The sequence below is a fragment of the Macaca mulatta genome, chromosome X, assembly GCF_049350105.2.
Source record: "Macaca mulatta isolate MMU2019108-1 chromosome X, T2T-MMU8v2.0, whole genome shotgun sequence".
In the NCBI taxonomy this organism is placed as follows: domain Eukaryota; kingdom Metazoa; phylum Chordata; class Mammalia; order Primates; family Cercopithecidae; genus Macaca; species Macaca mulatta.
In genome coordinates, this window is record NC_133426.1 from 109,532,757 (window position 1) to 109,555,506 (window position 22,750).

The window sequence follows — 22,750 nt, forward strand, 5'->3', positions numbered from 1 at the left end:
CACCTACTATGTCTAGGCATTTATTTCAAACTGCTTCTTCTCCCATGAGCAATATGTTTTTTACATGTTCCAAAAACAGTAGGTGTATGTGTACGTGTTTTTGTCAAACCATGTACAATTTAATCTTAATATTATTACCTCAGTGGTTTTCTTGATTATAACATTTCAAAAAGTAAAGATAAGTATTTATAAAATGAAATATATATATGGGGAGAGAGAGAGAGGAAAGAGAAAGTGATAGAAATGATTACTACAGTGAAGCACATTAACATATCCATCTATTCACATAGCTATCATTTTTTTTGTGAATGCACTTGAAACCTACTCTCTTACCAAATTTACAATGTACACTATATTACTATTAACTATAGGCATCATGCTGTACATTAGATCTCTAGGCTTATTTATCCTTCATAGCTTCAATTTTATACTTTGGAACAACATCTCTCCTGTTCCCCCCTTCCCCACTCCTGGTAATGACCGCTCTATGCTTCTATGAGCTTGACTATTTTAGATTCTACATGTAAGTGAAATCGTGCGTAATTCTTCTTTCTATGTCTAGCTTATTTTACTTAGCATAATGTCCCCCAGCTTCATTCACGCTATCACAAATAGTAGGGTCTCCTCTTTAAAGGCCAAAATAATATTCCATTGTGTGTGTGTGTGATATATATACACACACACATATACATATATAATAATCATATAATATATAATATATAAACCACACATGTATATATACATATATGTATATATAATCACACACATATACATACATACATATACATATATATTTATAATACAATATTCCATTGTGTATACAAAGTCCTTGATATAAAATGGGGTGGTGTTTCCATATAACCTATGCACATCCTCCCATATACTTTAAATCATCTCTAGATTAGTTACGATACCTAATACAATGTAAGTGCTATATAAATAGTTGTTATACTAAATTGGTTTTAAAATTTGTATTTTATTATTGTATTGTTTTTATTTTCTTTTCAGAATATTTTCAGTCTGAGGTTGGATGCATTCATGTATGCAGAATCCACAGTTACAAAAGGCCAACTGTACTTATTTAATTCTCACCACAACCTATGAGAAGGATCTATTGTTGCCTGACTTTAGACATAAGGAAACTGAGGTACAGTGAAGACAGAGTTAGCAAATGCCAGGCTTAGATTTGAACACAGGCTGTGTGGCTCCCGAGTAAATTCATCTATCCAGCATGTGCTGCTGCCTCTCAAATGATAAGAAAAATCTTACTTTGTGGGCGGTGGCTCACACCTGTAATCCCAGCTACAGGGATCACCTGGTGATCTCAGTGATAGATAACACCAGGTAAGCAAAGTGTGGAGTTTCCCTGATGGTTGCTTCTGGACTGTTTGGTATGTTAATATACTTACAGGAAGCAGTGGCTTACGCCTGTAATCCCAGCACCTTGGGAGGCTAAGGAGGGCGGATCACTTGAGGTCAGGAGTTCGAGACCAGCCTGGCCAACATGGCAAAACCCTGTCTCTACTAAAAATACAAAAAGTAGCCGGGCATGGTGACACACACCTGTAATCCCAGCTGCTACTCTGGATGCTGAGGCAGGAGAATTGCTTGAACCTGAGAGGCGGAGGTTGCAGTGAGCCAAGATTGCACCACTGCACTCCAGCCTGGGCAACAGAGCGAGACTCCATCTAAAAAAAATAGGAAAAGAAAAACTTACTTTTTCATCAGGGCACAGCACAATAAAACAGTGGGTTAAATTGTGTCCCCTCTGATTGGAAATGTGTATATTAAAGCATTTCCATTTGTCCTTGACCCTAAATCTACCTCGCATTTATAGTTTTATCTCTTACCTCATCAGTGTAGGTTAGGTTGGGGTGTTCAGTGTAGAGGAGACCCTCCCAGAAAGTGGAATGGTTATCCTTCATTACCCCAACTTGTACAGGCTTTCCAGACCTTTGCCCACCCCTCTTAGTCTCCAGGACACTGTGAATACAGCAGCCCAGACCCCACTCCGCTGCCTCTCTCTGTCAGTCACCTCCTGCTGGCCTTGCCCCACATTATGCCTTCCAGCCGGTGACTATCAAGGGGCAGTAGAGCTACCTGGTGTTCCATCATATAGATGCCCCAGAGTATGATGTTGTTGTTGTTGTTGTTTTACGGTCCTCTTTTGCACTTTTAAGTTTTTTTCAGGCAGAATTTGAATCATTTGAATGATTTCATAAAGGTTCATAAGCTAGGTTTTTAGGGAGGTAGTGTATTTTTTGGTGTTTGCATACACTTCTTTGCAGGGAAGTTTGATAATGGCGGTGCATTGGTGCCACCTTGTAACAGAAGCCTGAACTGCAGCCTGAACTAGTGTAAGCTGGAAGGTGAAAGGGAGGGACTGTGGCCCAAACTTACAAGATAGAACTTTCTGGAAGTCTGGTTGTAAAAGGTGGCATACACAAGCAAAAAAGATACTGAGGGCCTCTAAGCAGGAAGTACAGGTTTTTAGTATGTTAAAGAGAAAGAGGTATGTGAGAGGAACTAAAAGATCATTTTAACGTTTATGCGTTGAGACTTGTGGTTAAATAGCTAGAAGCCTATATAAGCAAAAATGGGATCAGACCATTTATGATTTCTGTAACCCACTTTTACTGTTATTGTGATTACCTTTCTGTATAAATATATTTTTATGATAACATTTGAAATAACTACAACAAAATTTTAGTGTCATTTTTTTTTAATGACCTGGGTATCATCTCATCATGTGGATGCCCTAAAATTTATTTAATTGGTATCCTAATTACAAAAATTTAGTTCCCTTACTATTTTTTTTCTATTACAAACAATAATATACTTAACCCTATGCTCATATAGACGCAAATATCTTTGTGAGCATTTATTTATAAGTTCCTGAAAATGTCATTTCAAAACCCTTTGAACTATAATATTCTTCAAAATACTATTACTCATTTATATTCCTTATATCACAGTATGAAAATACCTGTTTTTCCACACATTAAAAATAATGTGAATCATTAATCTTGTCTGCAAGATATCATTTTTTCATCATTATTTTTATTATAATTTGTTTTTGCTACCTTCTAGAATTCTATCCTATGGATGTAGTATTATCAGTTTTACAACTCTGTGTTATTCAGAGTGTTCTGATAGCTCCTATTACTGACATTCTGTGGATTAAATCTTTTCAGAGTCTTTGCACCACAAAAGAGCACAGTTCTGGGCACAGTTCCTGTAGCTGTTTGTACTGGTGAGCAGAATGTGTTCCTCCTAGGAGAATTCTGGTATTGTGATAACAGAACATGATTGTCATATGAGAGAGAGTCTGTGTGCTGACAATTACGTTTCCCTCTTCCTTCTGCCCCTTTATGGCCTTATGTTCCATTTGGTCTCTAAATTCAGGCTCTGCAGTGAAGGAAGGGAATTGTCAGGATGACAGGCCTTAACACTGGATCCTCATCAACATCTTCCACTATGTCCTGAAGATAAACTTCTAAAAGAGAATTGTTGGTGCAAAAGGTGTACACCTATGTAACCCTTTGCAAGGTATTGCCGTACTGACACCCATAAAGGTAGTTCCATATAGGCTCCCCAGGTGGAGTCATATGGCTGCAGAGGAATGAAGAAACTGGTAATGTTGACATCTAGTCACACAAGGCAGGTGCTGGACTTTGTCATGGATCAACTCTCAAGCCACTACCATAATTGGAGGATGTGGAAGTGATCAGAAGTTATCAAATTTTGCACACAAGCAAAACCCAAAGTAGCATGAGGGGAAAGGGGACAGTCACTGCTTGGAGGAACACAGGAAAGAGTCAGCAGATTGGGATATAGCAACAGTTGTATACATTCATGTTTATATGAAGCAGGTACATCAAATCAATATCAGAAGACCAGATCATTATCATATTTTTAACAGCTTTCTTGCAGCTAAACCTACAGACAATATAATTTACACATTTAAAGCTTATAATTTGATGAATTTTATTAAATGTATAGAGTTTTTCACCCATACCATAATTAAGTTTTAGACATTTTCATCACTCCAAAAAGTCTCATCATGCTTGAATGCAATTAATCCTTGCTTCCACCCCAGGCCTTAAACCACAGATATGCTTGGTGTCTCTGTGGATTTCTTTACTCCAGAAATTTCATGTAAATGCAATTATATAATATTTGGTCTTTTGCATATATCTTCTTCCACTTCACATATATTTTGAAGGTTCATCTATATTATGGCATATCCATACTTCATTCCTTTTATTGGCAAAGAATAATAATATATCACATTTTAGACACATTTAACAATTAATGGACATTTGGATTGTTTCCAGTTTGGGGCTATTGCAAATAAGGTTGCTATGTACATTTGTATACAAGTTTTTATGTAGACAAATGTGTTGTTCTTGGGTGTGTACCTAGGAATGGAATTGCTGGGTCATATGATAACTCTATCCATGCGAGGAACTGCCAGGCAATTTTCATGACTGATTGTCTGGAGGAGCACAGACTTAGTTTTTCTTGTGATTAGACTAGTGTTATAGGTTCTGAGAAAGAATATCACAGAGTTGAAGTGCCCTTCTTGTCACATCATATCTGGGTTTACATAGTGCCCACATGAAGTCACTGGTGATAATGTTTCATCACTTGGTTAAAGTGGTGTCTGGCAAGTTTCTAATAACTATTTTTTCATTCCCTACTCTGTTCTTTAGAAGGAAGTCATGAAATCAGCCCTGCCCTCAGCAAGTGGGGTGCAGAATTAAGCTTGACCTCAGGGAGAGCAGACAGCTACATATTTCACTTAGAATTATTTGAAAAAGACAGTTTTCCTCCTCTCACTGATTTCTTTATTAATTCAAACTTTTGTTCATATTGGTATGGATTCATGTATACCTATGTTAAATGCTGGGATATTTTATTGAACAAATGCATCACAATAGAAACTCCAACATCTTGGTATCTGTGGTGCTGACTGGAACATGAGTGCCGGGGAGACTAGAGCACTCAGATTCCTGGCAGCCTCAGGGCACAAAGCTTTTTTTTTTTTTTTTTTTTTTTTTTTTTTGCTTATTTATTTATTTATTTATTTATTATTATTATACTTTAAGTTCTAGGGTACATGTGCATAACGTGCAGGTTTGTTACATATGTATACTTGTACCATGTTGGTGTGCTGCACCCATCATCTCGTCAGCACCCATCAACTCGTCATTTACATCAGGTATAACTCCCAATGCAATCCCTCCCCCCTCCCCCCTCCCCCCTCCCCATGATAGGCCCCGGTGTGTGATGTTCCCCTTCCCGAGTCCAAGTGATCTCATTGTTCAGTTCCCACCTATGAGTGAGAACATGCGGTGTTTGGTTTTCTGTTCTTGTGATAGTTTGCTAAGAATGATGGTTTCCGGCTGCATCCATGTCCCTACAAAGGACACAAACTCATCCTTTTTTATGGCTGCATAGTATTCCATGGTGTATATGTGCCACATTTTCTTAATCCAGTCTGTCACTGATGGACATTTGGGTTGATTCCAAGTCTTTGCTCTTGTGAATAGTGCCGCAATAAACATACGTGTGAATGAAACTCCAGGTTCTATTACTGAGCAGGCATTAACAACATAGTTCCCCTGATTTATTTAACCTCTCCTAACTTCCTATAACCTGACCTAAACTATGGATTTCACAATAGGTTCCTTGGATGAAGGTTAAGGTTAAAGGATATACAACTTAGAGTATGATATGATTACAGTTTTAATATTAGTTTTAAAAACATTAATATCGTCTCTCCCAGAAGAAATACCTGTTGTCTGACTGAGCCCCTGTCTGCCATCTTAAAAGACAGTTCACATGGTTCCCATTCGAAGGTCTCTTGGCCCTAGGGGAAGGATTTCACTTCCATCATCATTATCCTCATCATCACCAAGAGGGGTTGTTGAGTGAGCATCCATGAGGGAGTGTAAAATGACTAATCCCTAAGCCTTGGTGGCTCATCATTCACAGAAGTCCCCGAGTACATGCAATGTTTCTTAACTTTCTTTCATTATTAGGATCCAAAGGAGGCTTTTTAGACATTCATTTTTTTCCTCATTAGCTCCTTCCTGCCTAGAACATGAAATTTTAATAGCACCGATATAGTGTAAACTGTTTGTGTGCTGTGTGGTTCATTGTAGTGCCACAAACCATTGTAACGTCTACCATCTTCCTACCCTCCAGAATCAATTTTCAGCCCCTTGGGGACAATATCTCCTCTGTTGAGAATGCATGGATATTGTGATGATGGTAAAAGCTGTAACTTCATTCCTGTCCCTTACTTGATGTATGACACTGGAATCCTTTCTTAGCCTCTGTCAGCCTGTTGTTGGTCATCTGTAAAAGGAACTCACAATGTCTTCCTCACAGAACTGTTCTGTGGGGTAAATTGGAAATCCTGTACAGAGCAGATGGCACCTAGTAGGACTTCAACAAATGTTTGTCCTGGCCCACCTTTTCTTTTCCTCTCAGAGAAATGATGACTGTCACCTAATCCAAACAGCATAACTGCCACAAAGACCACCAGGAAATGGAGCAGGAAGAAGTAGAACATGATGAATGAAGCACCAGGGCCATTTCTGTGTTGCAGGAGAACTTTGCTGAAGGATTGAGGGAGACTGAAGAAGCTCATTGAACCATTTTCTTTAATTCCTTGTCATTTTCTGCTGCCTTGTTTGATCTTCTAGATTGATATTGGAAAAGCAGTTTCCCATTGCGTCTCAAATGAAAAGAGAGTGCAGATGAAGAGGAGGTAGGAGTCACAAGCCCTTGACCTTCATACTAGACCCATTACCATCTACAGTACCTTGCAGTGGGATTTCATCTGCACCATCAGCTTCTTCAAAGAGAGAGAGGTTGTTGAGTGAGTACACATAAGGGAACAATCCTAGCAACATAAAAAACTATAAGTGTTAAAGTCCTAGACGGTCATCATCTCTAAAACGAGACCAGGTGTTGTCCTTTGAGGAGACTAAGAGTTGCATCCCCACTCCTGATCATTACTAGATGCCTCTGCAAAATTGATTTTCCATCAGTGAGTCTGAGTTGGTCATCTGTAAGCTAGAAATAATGATGCCTTCCTCACAGACTTCTTGTGAGAGAATTGCACAAGGCATACAATTGTTTCCATACTTTTAGCTAAGTTAGTGCTGTTATCCAGCTTTTCATTCTCTAAAGATAATGTTTCTGAGATTTCTCTAATAAGATGACCTTGGAATTGTTTTGATATGACTAGACATGTTGTGACCATGCTTGTATACCTTTTCTGGTGCAACACACATGCTTCTCTCTATAGTCCGTGATTAAGAGAGTAGCAGCTGATGGGGGCCTCATTTTGTTTTCTCATAGATGTTGCCGAATGTCTCTGCAAAGAGGTTGTACCAATTTGTTCTTCCCCATTAGTGTATGAAGTTCTTTTCACCTACATTTTCCATTTAAATGGGATGTAGTATAAACACACACTGTCAGTCATCAGGGTTTATTTCTAAACTCAGTAATTATTCTATGATATATTCTGAGGCATAAATGTAAACTATGTCATTTATTTAAAAACGTGATAGAAAAAAAAAGGAATCTAACATTATAACACCAGGATATCAGATCAGCAAATACTTAAAAAGTCTTGTGAAACTTATCATTTGTTCAGATCTCTAAAGCAGGTGCTCTCTTATAGTTGGTTGGGATACATATTAATAAAAAGATTATACAGTTCAATTAGACAGTATAGCAATGTTAAATTTTCATGCTTTTTGAGGAAACAGTTACACTTTTGGGAATTTAGCCTCCTGGTATAGCAGGAAGAGCTCTGGCAGTCATCACTCATCTGTCCACATGACTCAAGAAGCTGCCCATTTTCCTAGCTGACTCAGAGCCTTCAAGTCCCCTCTTCCTGAGGCATTGTTTTACAATGTAGGTTTTACTATTATTTAGGATAGTGAGGCCAAGGGATCAGGATACAACTGCCATTAAGGAGATAGTTTGTTACTCGAAATTTCCAAGAGGAGGCACTCTCCATTCCACATAAGTCCACTCAGAGTCCACCAATTTAGGCGGGAGGTAAACGTGGCAAAAGCCTTTATTGTGGTTTTCTGTGGTAAATGACAGACAAGGCAGGGTAATTAGGCTTAGGACTGACTACTCGGAATAATTTCAGCAGGTTCTGTGGTGCAGGGGCTGTCCTAAGTTGTCTGGAATTGTTACTGGAAAGAGGCCCTGATCCAGACCCCAAGAGAAGGTTCTTGAATCTCACTCAGGAAAGAATTTGGGGCAAGTCCGTAGAGTAAAGTGGAAGCAAGTTTATTAAGAAAGTAAAAGAATAAAAGAATGGCTATTCCATAGGCAGAGCAGCCCCGAGGGCTGCTGGTTGCCCATTTTTATGGGTATTTCTTGATTATATGCTAAACACTGGAGTGGATTATTCATGAGTTTTCCAGAAAGGTGTGGGCAGTTCCCAGAACTGAAGGTTTCTCCTCATTTCAGACCATATAGGGTAACTTCCTGATGTTGTCATAGCATTTGTAAACTATCATGGTGCTGGTGGGAGTGTCTTTTAGCATGCTAATGCATTATAACTAGCACTTAATGAGCAGTGTAGACGACCAGAGGTCACTTTCATAGCCATTTTGGTTTTGTTGGGTTTTAGCTGGCTTTTTTACTGCAACCTGTTTTATCAGCAAGGTCTTCATGACCTCCTATCTCATCCTGTGACTAAGAATGCCTTGACCTTCTGGGAATACAGCCCAGTAGGTCTCAGTCTTATTTTACTTAGCTCCTATTCAAAATAGAGTTTCTCTGGTTCAAATGCCTCTGACAGAATCAGGCTCTGATATGATTAGGGGAGGGTACTATTGGCCTGGAATGTAAGAGCCCAGTAGAGGAAGTGTGAGTGTGTATGTGTAGTTGCTCTGGATTAATTAGTTTGAATATAAAATGTGTGCTCCTTAGGTGAGTTTTTTGTTAGGACTGGGAATTAGCTAACCCTGGAAGGAGCAGTCCCTCCCCAGTTAGCAAGGCCTCAGATGCCAGAGCATCAAGCATACAAGAAATAGGAAAAAAATGCCACCACTGTTATCTATCCTTTGATCCAAACAGAAAAATCTGCCTCACGCTGGATACCCACTCCGGGTGGACCATCCAGGAGCCACTCCAAGCTTTGATATGGAGCAGTTCTCAGGTTCCTACTCCTAGAGCGACCTGTAGACCTCTGACGTCATTCCTGTCTGGGAGAAATCTCTCTTCCTCTCCCTTCTCTGTGTCCTCAGAGGTCCTCCCTTTCCTACAAGATAATAAGCAGCCCAATCCTTTCTTTAAGTTTTCATAAAAGATGGAAGAAATACTGGCTTCATGTGTGAAGCTTCTGCTTCTAGCTCTGCCACAAACCATTCCTGAAGCAAGGGGAAGGGTCACCAAACTTGGATCCTTTCTGGAAATGCCACCAGCACCCCAGGGTGCCCACATTGACAGATTCTATTCCTGGCTCTAGCAGTAGGCCTGGTGAGCAATGTCTTTGCCATCCTTCTCTGGTAAGGAATATGTGCTTTGTAGTCACATCCATCTGTGGAGAGAGAATAGCAATACCTCACTAGCAGGGCTGTTGTGTGGGTTAATTCCAACTACTAACGTGAAGAATGTAGCACTAGGCTTGGCTAAAAATCGGCTTCGTAAATATTAGCTGTCTTTCCTCTTTGGGGCCAAAAGTTCATATGACTCCTAACCTGCCCCCTCACCCAAGCTTCCTTAACCAAATTGCAGGTCAGAATCACTTTGGGATCCCTTTCTAAACCCTCACCTGAAACTCTTTTGTTGGTGAAATAGGACTTCTGTATTGAAGGCCATTCAAGTTATGAAGTTGTAATAATGTGGGCCTCAAAAAATATATACACCAATTTGGCACCAACATGTATCCAAGTGTTCATTGCCCCTTTATTCCACAAACACCAGGTGTTACCAGCTTTTGTCTTTTTTTTGTGTGTGTGTGACAATCTGATCTGCTTGTTTTTGCCAGACCTTTCCCATTGGAAGAATCATGTCAGATGGTCATTAAACTTACGGATTCACAGGTTCACCCCTTAGACTTTCCAGATTTAAAACAAAACAAAACAAAACAGTATGACTAGTTGAATTTGAACTTCAGATAAACAAAATTATATACACTAAAACATTCAGATTTACCTAGATGTGCTGTGTTTTATCTTTCTATGCTTCCCATGGAAGACTCTGTATTAAACCAAGGTGCTCTACACAGTAGCCCCTGCTGAGCTGCCAGCAGATGCCAGCATCAGTCATCCATGTCAGTGAGCTTTTTTGGAAGTCCCAGGATGCATTCGTCTGTATTCAGATGATTGCAGTCCCTGGTGATAGATACCACATTGAGCAAAAATCATCCAGCGGAGCCTAGTGAACACACAAAATCCTGAGAGATAATAAATGGCTATTGTTTGGGACGTTTTGTTAAGTAGAAATGAATATCCAAAACATGTGGATTTGGTGAACTTTCCCTCTTTTTCTCTAATCTATTATACTGGAATTTGTAGAGATTCTGTTAGCCTTAAAGCCTTGGTAGGACTTTGTTATAAATTTTGCCATAATCTGCATATGAGTTTATGTGTGGGTATTGAATTATGAACATTTCCTTAATTCCTTCTTGAAGTGATTTTTCAAGGGAAAATTTCACAATATATGATTTTCAACCCGCTCTTGGAATTTAGAATCTAATTCAAATCTCCCTCCATAAAAGGAGCTTCCACTGCAATTACTCATTTTAAGGAATTCAGAGGCTGTTACTACATGCTACTCCCAAGCCATATGGAAAATCATATCTTCAGCAGGTTGCTTGATGAATATGCTATTGAGACAAGGGATATCTACCACTTGTGAACTGTTTTTCAAAGAAGGTGTCCTGAGATACTTTCTCCTGCTACAGGGATAGCCCTTGGCAAGGAGATTACTTTCCTTGGGTATGCATAGTCAGGGCTCCTCAGGAGACAGCACGTGGTTAACTGTTCATTGCACTCCTTGACCTTTGTGACTGTCCCAATGCAGCACTGCTGGATGGACTAATCTGTCCAGTTCTGGGGTTCATTCATAGAAAGCCCATGTGACAGTAAATCTAAGTCATATTGTCCAATATCACTTTTATGAGGAATAAGGTCAATGTATTATGCTTATTAGTTTTTTGTGATTTTTTTTTTAGTTAGTTTAGAGTTCAGACTAAGAGCAGGAAGGTATTTTGGGGGCTTCTTAAACACGAAAGCATTGTAAAGCAAGACCGTAGAAAGAGTTGAGGAGCCAGTGAGGCACAGAAAGGGGAGTAGAGCTGTAGGCCTGTTGTAAGACTCATCCCTGAGGACAGAGCAGAATGATTGCCCAGAAGGGCAGCTTACTATTTAGAGTTTTGAAGGGAGAGGACCTGGGTTGAACAACCCATTTCTCCTTTCAGATTTACCAATCAGTTAAGTCATTCCTGTGATAGAGAAGGAGTGAGTGAGTGTATAGAGAGGCTACATGTTTGTTTGTTTGTTTGTTTTTCATGGATGTCTCTTCACATGGAAAAAGTATCAAAAATGTAAGATAAAAATTTTCCAGGGTAACCCAATGTATTATTGAATTGACTAGATGTCTGCCTACTAAATGATTATATTATTATAGGCCTGCTTCCATGAAATAAATGTGAGATTCCTTAAATGACATTTTATGGTATTTTAGATCATTTAGATCATTTTAATCATAAATATGATTATAGATAGTCTCTAGTTTTCCGCCACAGATGACTAACCACTTAGCATGATGTGTGAGTTTTACAAGTTCACTCTCAGAGGGCTAGTTCATCACCAAGAGCCCTGGGGTACCTCCTGGGTCTCTGGATACTGGTGATACTCCTCTACTGTCACTTTTAAACAAATAAAATTTTTGACCACAGGGACCTGCTTTCGTCTACCAAACTGGGCAGAGTTCCCCCAATTGCCTGGGTCCCAGCCTAGTTCCTCTAGTGAGTATGCTTTCGCAAGTGGTGGTCTAAAGTGTGAAGGTATTTTGCTTTCAGCTATAGGCAAAGGAACTATGCAAAGGCTTGTGAGATATAGAGGACAAGTCAATGCATCACAGTTGCCATGGAAACCTGAAGTTATTATGGGGCTTCTGCATCTTTTAATAGAGCAGAAGACCTAGAAGAATATGGCTATGAGAGCAAGGTCCTACCTTCAGGTGTCTGGGACTCAGCTGAGGGTGTGGGTGCCCCATGGTGGGGGCTGAACTGCCCTGGGATGAATGAGAGAGATATAGGGCTCTTTCTCACCCCAGTGAGTGTTGCGTATTCCTCCAGGGTGTCCTGTAGCTACTTTCCACATAAAGGCCAGACGTGGGAGGATGAGACTGATAATGACTCTCTTTGACCTCAGCTTCCTCCTCTGTAAAATGGGGATAAGAATGCTCACATACGGCCGGGCGTGGTGGCTCACACCTGTAATCCCAGCACTTTGGGAGGCCAAGGCGGGAGGATCACAAGGTCAGGAGATCGAGACCATCCTGGCTAACACAGTGAAACCCCGTCTCTACTAAAAATACAAAAAAATTAGCCAGGCGTGGTGGCGGGTGCCTGTAGTCCCAGCTACTCGGGAGGCTGAGGCAGGAGAATGGTGTGAATCCAGGAGGCAGAGCTTGCAGTGAGCTGAGATCACGCCACTGCACTCCAGCCTGGGCAACAAAGCAAGACTCTGTCTCAAAAAAAAAAAAAAAAAAAAAAAGAATGCTCACATACAGGATTGCTGCAACCAGGATTGTAATAACACAAATGCAAGCCCATAGCCCTGTGGTTATTGCAGAATCAGGAATGCCTGTGTGAGTTGAGGTCACTTCTCATTCTTTTTCAATTTTGTTGTTAGAAGATAGATGAGGAAAGGAGAAGAAAAAGGTCCTAGTGAGAAACCCACTGATGACCCTTCTAATTGTTATGATCACTGCCCAATTGTATCAGTGTCATTGTTCACTAACCCAGTGCCTAGCATGGTGCCAGGCACATAATTACTCTAAGAAAGCACAGTGATTGCTGGATTCTTTCTCTCCTTGTGCAGCTCTTCATGTGGATGTCTGAGCTCCTATCAGGTGTCTGAAAGAGGCAGATTCTGAGGATTTGGGTCATGATGGCTGCCAAAGCTTCTACGCCTGACTTAAAGGGCAACAATCCTAGGAGACCACCAGCACTTACATCCCTGGTAGGACATGACACCTGCTTATGGTGAGTTCATAGATCTGAACAAAAGCATGTGGTGGAATAGCTCCTGTGAGGTTCACAAAATAGCCTAAAAGTAAAGAAGCTACTTTCATCTCATCACTGGGGAAGACAGCAGGGGGAATTTCCTTTCATCAGCAGCTGCATGCTTTGAAGTAGCCCTTGACACCCATCTAAGTGATGCCTGCTTTGAAAGCAATGAATTACCCACACTGAAGAAAGAACTTGATCTTAATATGCACTTGTAGTAAATACAAATTTTTTTCTGACTGTATAAGTCATTCCCATGTATCTCCCAGTTGGGGGTTGAACTATGCAGTTGGTTGGAAGATGTTCCTAGCAGTTTGATTCATGTATTAATATTTCTCCTTGGAGTCTATCAGCTTTAGCCTCATTTTACATTTTTTTAAAGACTTTAAATCAGAAAAACAAAAATTGAGGGAATTCCACATGAATTTTAATATCAGCTTGTTAATTTCTAGAAAAAAATTTATGCTAGTATTTTGACTGGGATTCCATTGAAAGCACAGATCATTTTGGGGAGAACAGCCATCATAACAAAACTGAGTCATCCAACTCAAGAAAGGAAGAAAAGGCCTAGAGACAATCTACAGGTCAACTCTAGAAAGATCAATCTATAACAGAATAGAATAGTTATAGTACTTCCAATTTTATATTTGTGGTTAGAATTGAATCAGTTGAGGCCGGGCGCGGTGGCTCAAGCCTGTAATCCCAGCACTTTGGGAGGCCGAGACGGGCGGATCACGAGGTCAGGAGATCGAGACCATCCTGGTTAAGACGGTGAAACCCCGTCTCTACTAAAAAATACAAAAAACTAGCCGGCCGAGGTGGCGGACGCCTGTAGTCCCAGCTACTCGGGAGGCGGAGGCAGGAGAATGGCGTGAACCCGGGAGGCGGAGCTTGCAGTGAGCTGAGATCCGGCCACTGCACTCCAGCCTGGGTGACAGCGCAAGACTCCGTCTCAAAAAAAAAAAAAAAAAAAAAGAATTGAATCAGTTGAATTGTGTTTTTCTTCCTCACGTGATGAATCATGAGTTCTTTGGTGGTGAGAGCGAGGGAGAGAGCATGTGGATACATCAGTGTATGTACATGCACATATGTATATGTTTATATCACTGAAGTTGTGATGAGTATCTATTGTTAGGAACACTTAAGGAGTGTTAATGTGGTCATGTCAGTCTCTTTCAATTCTTTGCACATTTTATGAACCAAATCAGAGTGATTATTCTTTGCTTTTTTTCCACCTTTCCTTGGCCAGCATGGTTACCATGGTGACTCATTGACCACTGTGGGATTTTGTGCAGACTGAGAGCATCCATGTATGATTCTCATCTGAATCACTCACACACAGTGGTCTGTCCACCAGACATAGTATTAGCCTTTGATCTTATATGCAATTGTTCACTTCTAAAGGGCTTAGAAGAAACTTGCTTTGCTTCTCTGAGGTTACATTACATAACATAAGAGGACACTAAGTAACTTAAAAGAAAAAGAAATGGGTTGTTGATATTCTTCTTCCTCAAATTTTATCAGGAGGTTAGAAGAAATATTACTGGAATCATACAGCATGCACTCTCTTGTATCTGGCTCCCTTCAGTCAACATAATGTGTGTGAGATTAATGTGTATTGCTGTTTGTAGTTGTAGATTATTCATTCTCATTGCTGTAAAGTATTATATTGTTTGGATATTTCATAATATAGTTACCTGTTATAAAAACTTGGGTATTTTCCAGTTTTTGACTTATCATGAGTAATGATCATATGAACATTTTTGTTTGTATCAAATAGATGGACATATATTTTCATCTCTCTTGGGTGTATACCAAAAAATAGCATTCCTGAGTCATAGGGTATGTCCGTATGTGGCTCCGTAGATACCACCAAGCAGTTTTTACAGCGTCTTTTTTTTCAATCTATATTCCCACCAGCAGTGTGTGAGAGTTTCACTTAATCCATATCCTCACCAACACTTGATATTTTCCATCTTTTCCACTTTTGTTGTTCTGGTGAGGTTCTCCTCCTGGTTTTAATTGTAATTTCTCCAAAGTGTTAAGTCCCTTTTAATTCAAAGAAGGTCTATCCTTTTTTTCAACCTTCTACCTTAGTCAGAGTTCTCCAACAAAACAGAACTACTCATAAATATATGTGTATATATACATGTATATATACATGTATATATACACTCGTATATATGTATGTATATATGTGTATATATTTATATATACACACACACACAGAGACATTGCAGAGATGTTACAGGTTCAGTTGTAGACCACTGCAATAAAGCAAATACCATAGTAAGCAAGTCACATGAATTTTATGGTTTCCCACTGCATATAAAAGTTACATTTATACTACTATAGTCTATTAAATATGCAATAGCATTATGTCTATAAAAATAGTGTACTTACCTTAATTTAAAAATACTTTATTGCTAAAAACTGCTAACAATCATCTGAGCCTTCAGTGAATCATTATCTTTTTGTTGGTGGAGGGCCTTGATGCCATTGATGGCTAACAGATCAGGGTGGTGGTTGCTGAAAGTTGGCATAGTTCTAATAATTTCTTAAGATAAGACAACGATGAAGTTTGCTGCATCCATTGACTGTTCCTTTCACAAAAGATTTTTCCATAAGCATGTGATACTATTTGATAGCATTTTACCCAGAGTTGAAGTTATTTCAAAATTAAAGTCAATCTTCTCAAACCCTGCCACTGCTTTATCAAGTTTATGTAATATTCTAAACCTTTTGTTGTCATTTGAATGATGTTCACTGCATATTCACCAGAAGTAGATTCCATCTCAAGCAACCACTTTCTTTACTCATCCAGAAGAAAAAACTCCTTATCTGTTCAAATTTGATCATGAGATTGCAGCAATTCCATCACATCTTCAGGCTCTACTTTAATTCTAGATCTCTTGCTGTTTCCATCACATCTGCAGTTATTCTTCCACTGAGGTCTTGAACCCCTCAGAGTCATCCATGAGGATTGGAATCAACTTCTTCCAAATTCTTTTTCATGTTGATATTTTGACCTCTTCCTCTGAATCACAATGTTCACAAAGTCATGTAAAATGATGAATTCTTTCTAGAAGATTTTTCCATTTACTTTGCCTGGGTCTACCAGAGGAATCACTGAGCAGTAGGCCTCAATAGTGGGCTTAAAGTATTCAGTAAACCATGCTATAAACAGGGGTGCTGTCATTTAGGCTTGTTGTTTTATTTCTAGAACGCAAGCAGAGTATATTTAGCATAATTTTTAAGGGCCCTAGGATATTCAGAACATTGGCTTCAATTTTAAGTCACCAGCTTTATTAGCCCCTAAAAAAAAGAGTCAGTCTGTCCTTGAAGCCTTGAAGCCAGGCATTGTTTTCTACTTTCTAGCTATGAAAGTTCTACATGGCATCTTCTTCCACTATAAAACTGTTTTCTCTACATTGAAAATACTTTGTTTAGTATAGCAACCCTCATCAATTATTTTACCTATGTCTCTGGATAATTTGCTGTAGCTTCTACATGAGCACATGCTACTTCACCTTGCACTTTCATGTTGTGGAGATGGGTTCTTTCCTTAAACCTCAAGAACCAACCTTTGCTGGCTCCAACTTTTCTTCTGGCTACACTTTTCTTCTGCTGCTTCCTCATGTTTCTTAGCCTTCATAGAATTGAATAGAGTTAGAGCCTTGCTCTGGATTAGGCTTTGGCTTAAGGGAATGTTGTGGCTGATTTGATCTTCTATCCAGGTCACTAAAACTTTCTCCTTATCAGCAATAAGGCTGTTTTGCATTCTTTTCATTCATGTGTTCACTAGAGGAGAACTTTTAATCTCCTTGAAAAACATTTACTTTGTGTTCACAACCTGGCTGTTTGGTGCAAGAGGCCTAGCTTTTGGCCTGTCTCGACTTTTGACATGCCTTGCTCACTCAGTGTAATCATTGCTAGCTTTCGATTTAAAGTGATAGACATGGGACTCGTCCTTTCACCTGAACATTCAAAGCCATTGTAGGGTTAATATAATAGCCTAATTGCAATATTGTTGTGTCTCAGGGAATAGGGAGGCCTGAGGACAGGGAGAGAGACCAAGAAACAGCCAGTTAGTGAAGCAGTCAGAGCACATACATGTATCAATTAAGTTAGTCATCTTAGATGGGTGTAGTTTGTAGTGCCTGCCCCAAAACAATTACAACAGTAACATCAAGGACCACTGTTCAAAGATCACCACAACAGCTATTACAATAATAATGAAAAAGTTTGAAATATTGTGAGTATTACCAAAATATGACAGAGACACAAAGTGAACACATGCTATTGGAAAAATGGTGCTAATAGACACACTTGATGCAAGGTTGCCACAAAACTTCTGTTTGTAAAAGAACATGAAATATCTGTGAAGTGCAATAAAGCAAAGTACAGTAATATGCCTGTATGTGTATACACATACACACAAGCACACACACATATGTACACACACACACACACACATACACACAGAGGGTCCTTATTACGGAGTTACATTCCAGTAAACCTATCCTAAGTTGAAAATATCATAAGTCAAAAATGCACTTAATACACCTAACCTACTGAACATCACAGCTTAACCTAATTAACCTAATTTGCCTTAAACACACTCAGAACCCCTACATTAGCCTACACCTGGGCAAAATCATTCAATACAAAGTCTATTTTATAATAAAATATTGAATATCTTGTGTAATTTATTGAATACTGTACAGAAAGTGAAAAACAGTTGTATGAGTACTCAAAGTACAGTTTCTACTGGATGCATATCACTTTTGTGCCACCATAATGTTGAAAAATTGTAAGTTGAGCCATAGTGATAAAGATTTATTATAAGTAATTGGCTCATGTAATTATGAAGGCTGAAATTTGTCAACATCTGCAGTAGGCAAACTTGATTTCCAGGAGAGCCTATGGTATAGTTCCTATTCAAAACTGAAGGTCTGAGAATCAGGAGAGCAGGAGAGTTAATGTTGTAAATTCCAGGCCAAAAGGCTGCTGGCTAGAAACACAAGAAAAGGTGATTTGAATTCATGTCCAAAAGCAGGAAAAGACCAATGTTTCAGTTCAGGAAATGAGGCAGAGAAATTCCTCCTGGTCAGCCTTTTTGTTCTGTTCACATCTTCAATTGATTGGACGAGGCCCATGCACATTAGAGAAGGCAAACTGCTTTACTCAGTTCACCCATCTGAATGTTAATCTCATCCAGAGACACCATCAAAGACACACCAAGAATAACTTTTTTTTTTTTTTTTAAGACAAGATCTCACTCTGTTGCCCAGGCTGGAGTGCAGTGGCACCATCTCAGCTCACTGCAACCTCCACCTCCCAGGTTCAAGCAATTCTCCTGCCTCAGCCACCTCAGTAGCTGGGATTACAGGCGTGTGCCACCACACCTGGATAATTTTTGTGTTTTTAGTAGAGACAGGGTTTTGCTGTTGGCCTGGCTGGTCTTGAACTCCTGGCCTTAAGTGACCTGCCTACCTCGGCCTTTCAAAGTGCTGGGATTACAGGCATGAGCCACCGTGCCCAGCCCAGAATAATGTTTGACAAAACATCTGGGCCCTTTGTTGCTCAGTCAAGTTGACACATAAAATTAACCATCACACATTCCAATTTATTTGCTTAAGATATTTTGCCCTGTGGAGTTTACTTTGTGGATTTTGCTGACTTATATCCTTATTGTGTTGTTTATTATATTCCACTGGCAACTTCTTTTCCTTTAAATTTGTATTAGATTTAGAGTCTTGATCCAATTCAGATTTCTTGGCAGAAGTACCTAATATGTGGTGGTGTTTATTCCTATAGCATTATACCAGGAGGAGGCTCATTGTATCTAGTTGTCTCTCCTTTGATCACTAGGTTCAAAAGTTGTTAGATTTACTGATTATAAAAATTTCCATCTGCATTATACCTCAAGTATTTTGCAGCCTCTAAAGATTGTTGTATAAATCCACATTTCATTAAAAGTTGTAGCAGGGTGATGTTCTAATTCTATTTTTGGCATTTATTAGCTTGAATTATTCTATAAAAGAAACATCCTGTCATCAACTATAGGTTAGTATGGTATGCATAGGAAAATAAGATGAATGTTTAATTCTTTTGTTGTATTTCTACTTTTCAAAATAGTGGGTTGTTCTCCTAGGATTCTTCAAAGGGGAGCAATGAGTTGATTTTGTTTTGTTTTGTTCTGTTCTATTAGTATTTTAAAGTGTTTTCATAAACTCCAGATGTTTCTGTATTTGATGTGTTTTAACCTATTGCAGTATTTTTATTGATGTTCAGATTTTTCTATCTTTGTGAATGGAAGCTCCTTTAGCTCAACTTATTCTTGACATGGTTTTGAGTATGTTAGTTTGGTCTAGACTCTTCTGGTACCATTCCTACCCCAGACCTGGAGTCAGACATTTTTCCAAGGGAGTCTGGTTCTTTTTAGTGGGAAATGTTTTAGAGGTCTCATTCTTGGTACTAGAGTTGTCCATTACTATTGGGTTGGTCATTATTACTTATCCTTTTCAGTGCTTGAAACCATTAAGTATGTGTTATATTTTGAGATGATACACATGATTGTCTTTAATCCTGGGCTGCTCTTCTATCCCTTTATGCATAATCATTTTTATCAATGTTTGTTTTGGCCTTCTAATTTTAAAATTATAAGCAAATACATTATTTTCTCCTATTTTATGGTTTAAAAGTAGGCTACTCTACTTCCGTGGAGTCCAATACGATTTCTGCAGAGATAAAAAGAGTCTATGTCTACACTGTTCACCACAGTAGCCACTAGGTCCCTGTGGTTGTTGAACACTCAAAATGTGGTGATTGTGATTGAAGAACTGAATTATTAATTGCATCTAAATTTAATCAACCTAAATTTAAATAGCCATGTGTGGCTAATGTCTACCATAATAAACAGCAACAGCTCAAACATATTTCTGCACCTCATTTTTTCCACTTAAGAATATATTCTAGAGATCAATACATAGCAGTATAGAGAAGGAGTCCTTGCTTTTTATTGCTGCATAGTATTCTAGGATACAGATGTACCTTAGATTATTCAATAAATCCCTTATTGGTGGACATTTGTTTTATTTCTAGTCTCCTGCTGTTATGATTTGTTCTGCCAGTAATGGCCTTGTGTTTCTGCCATTTGGTCTTTTTTCATTGTGTTTTTGGGATAGATTCTTAGAAGAAAGATTGCTGGTACCAAGATAAAATACCTACGTGTAATAAAATAGAAGATTTGAAACAGAGTGTATCTGGAAATGTAGCTGCAGAAAGTGACCTGAGGACTTTTCATTCTTTTTATTCCACATGATTTTTGGTTTCTTTCTTTCTTTCTAGGGTGACATGGGTAAAGGAATTTCTTTCGTTTTTGTTATTTTATTTTATTTTCCTTTTCATTTCTTTTGTATTTGTACAATACTAGTTATTTACTTTTTTCAAAATTTCCACGTTTTTGGGGAACGGGTGGTATTTGGTTACATGAGTAAGTTCTTTAGTGGTATTTTGTGAGATTTTGGTGCACCTATCACCTGAGCAGTATACACTGAACCCAACTTGTAGACTTTTATCCCTCACTTCCTTCCTACCCTTTCCCCCTGAGTCCCCACATTCCATTGTGTCATTCTTTGCAACCTCCTATCTTGGCTGCCACTTATGAGTGAGAACATACGATGTTTGGTTTTACATTCCTGAGTTACTTCACTAACAATAATAATCTCCAATCTCATACAGGTTGCTGGAAATGCCATTAATTCATTCCTTTTTATGGCTGAGTAGTATTCCATCACATATATAGATATATACCACAGTTTCCTTATCTACTCATTGATTGATGGGCATTTGGGTTGGTTCCACATTTTTGCAATTGCAAATTGTTCTGCTATAAATGTGTGGGTACAAGTATCTTTTTTGTATAATGACTTCTTTTTCTCCGGGTGGATACCCAGTAGTGGGATTGCTGGATCAAATGGTAGTTCTACTTTTGGTTCTTTAAGGAATCTCCACACTGTTTTCCATAGTGGTTGTACTAGTTTACATTCCTACCAGCAGTGTAGAAGGGTTTCCTTTTCACTGCATCTACACCAACATCTATTTTTTTTTTTTTAATTTTTTGATTATGGCTATTCTTGCAGGAGTATGGTGATATTCCATTGTGGTTTTTATTTGTATTTCCCTGATGATTAGTGATGTTGAGCTTTTCTTCATATTTGTTGGCCATTTGTATATCTTCTTTTGAGTATTGTCTATTCATGTCCTTGGCCCACTTTTTGATGGGTTTGTTTGGTTTTTTTTCTTGTTAATTTGTTTGAGTTTGTTGTAAGCTGTGGATATTAGTCCTTTATCAGATGTATGGATTGTGAAGATTTTCTCCCACTCTGTGAGTTGTCTGTTTACTCTGCTGACTGTTCCTTTTGCCATGCAAAAGCTCTTTAGTTTAATTAAGTCCCAGCAATTTATCTTTGTTTTTATTGCATTTGCTTTTGGTTTCTTATCATGAAATCCTTGCCTAAGCCAATACCTAGAATGGTTTTTCTGATGTTATCTTCTAGAATTTTTATAGTTTCAGGTCTTAGATTTAAGTTCTTGATCCATCTCTAGTTGATTTTTTATAAGATGAGAGATGAGGATCCAGTTTCATCATTCTACATGTGGCTTGCCAATTATCCCACCACCATTTGTTGAATAGGGTGTCCTTTTCCTACTTGATGTTTTTGTTTGCTTTGTCGAAGATCAGTTGGCTCTAAGTATTTGGCTTTGTTTCTGGGTTCTCTATTCTGTTATATTAGTCTATGTACCTATTTTTATACCAGTACCATGCTGTTTTGGTGACTATGGCCTTATAGTATAGTTTGAAATAAGGTAATGTAATGCCTCCAGATTTGTTCTTTTTGCCTAATCTTGCTTTGGCTATACAGGCTCTTTTTTGGTTCCATGTGAATTTTAGCATTGTTTTTGCTAGTTCTGTGAAGAATGATGGTGGTATTTTGATAGGAATTGCATTGAATTTGTAGATTGCTTTTGGCAGTATGGTCATTTTCACAATATTGATTGTACTCATCCATGAGCATAGGATGTGTATCCATTTGTTTGTGTCATCTATGATTTCTTTCAGCAGTGTTCTGTAGTTTTCCTTGTAGAGGACTTTTACTTCCTTGATTAGGTGTATTCCTAAGTATTTTATTTTATTTTTTTGCAGCTATTGTAAAAAGGAGTTGAGTTCTTGATTTGATTCTCAGCTTGGTTGCTGTTGGTGTATAGGAGAGCTACTGATTTCTGTATATTAATTTTGTATCTGGAAACTTTGCTGAATTAGTTTATCAGTCCTAGGAGCTTTTTGGAGGAGTCTTCAGGGTTTTCTAGGTATACAGTCATATCAGCAAACAGCGACAGTTTGACTTCCTCTTTACCAATGTGGATCCCCTTTATTTCTGTCTCTTGTCTGATTTCTCT

General features: G+C 38.7%; 1 protein-coding gene across 28 annotated transcripts in view; it reads left to right on the top strand.

Moving 5' to 3' along the window:
- The window catches only part of RAB40AL (RAB40A, member RAS oncogene family-like), a 218,273-nt gene that overhangs the window by 52,576 nt on the left and 142,947 nt on the right, over window positions 1-22,750 (top strand). For 11 of the 28 annotated variants that reach the window (XR_013412528.1, XM_077987489.1, XM_077987498.1 and 8 more), the window contains one exon: window positions 13,098-13,261. The exons of 3 other annotated variants lie outside the window; for them this stretch is intronic. The gene's annotated coding sequence lies outside the window, so the exon portion shown is untranslated. Of the gene's footprint in view, window positions 1-1,008; window positions 1,057-6,716; window positions 6,893-13,097; window positions 13,262-22,750 lie in introns of those variants that run through there. 14 more of the 28 variants (XM_077987503.1, XM_077987501.1, XM_077987500.1 and 11 more) reach the window with 7 other exon arrangements.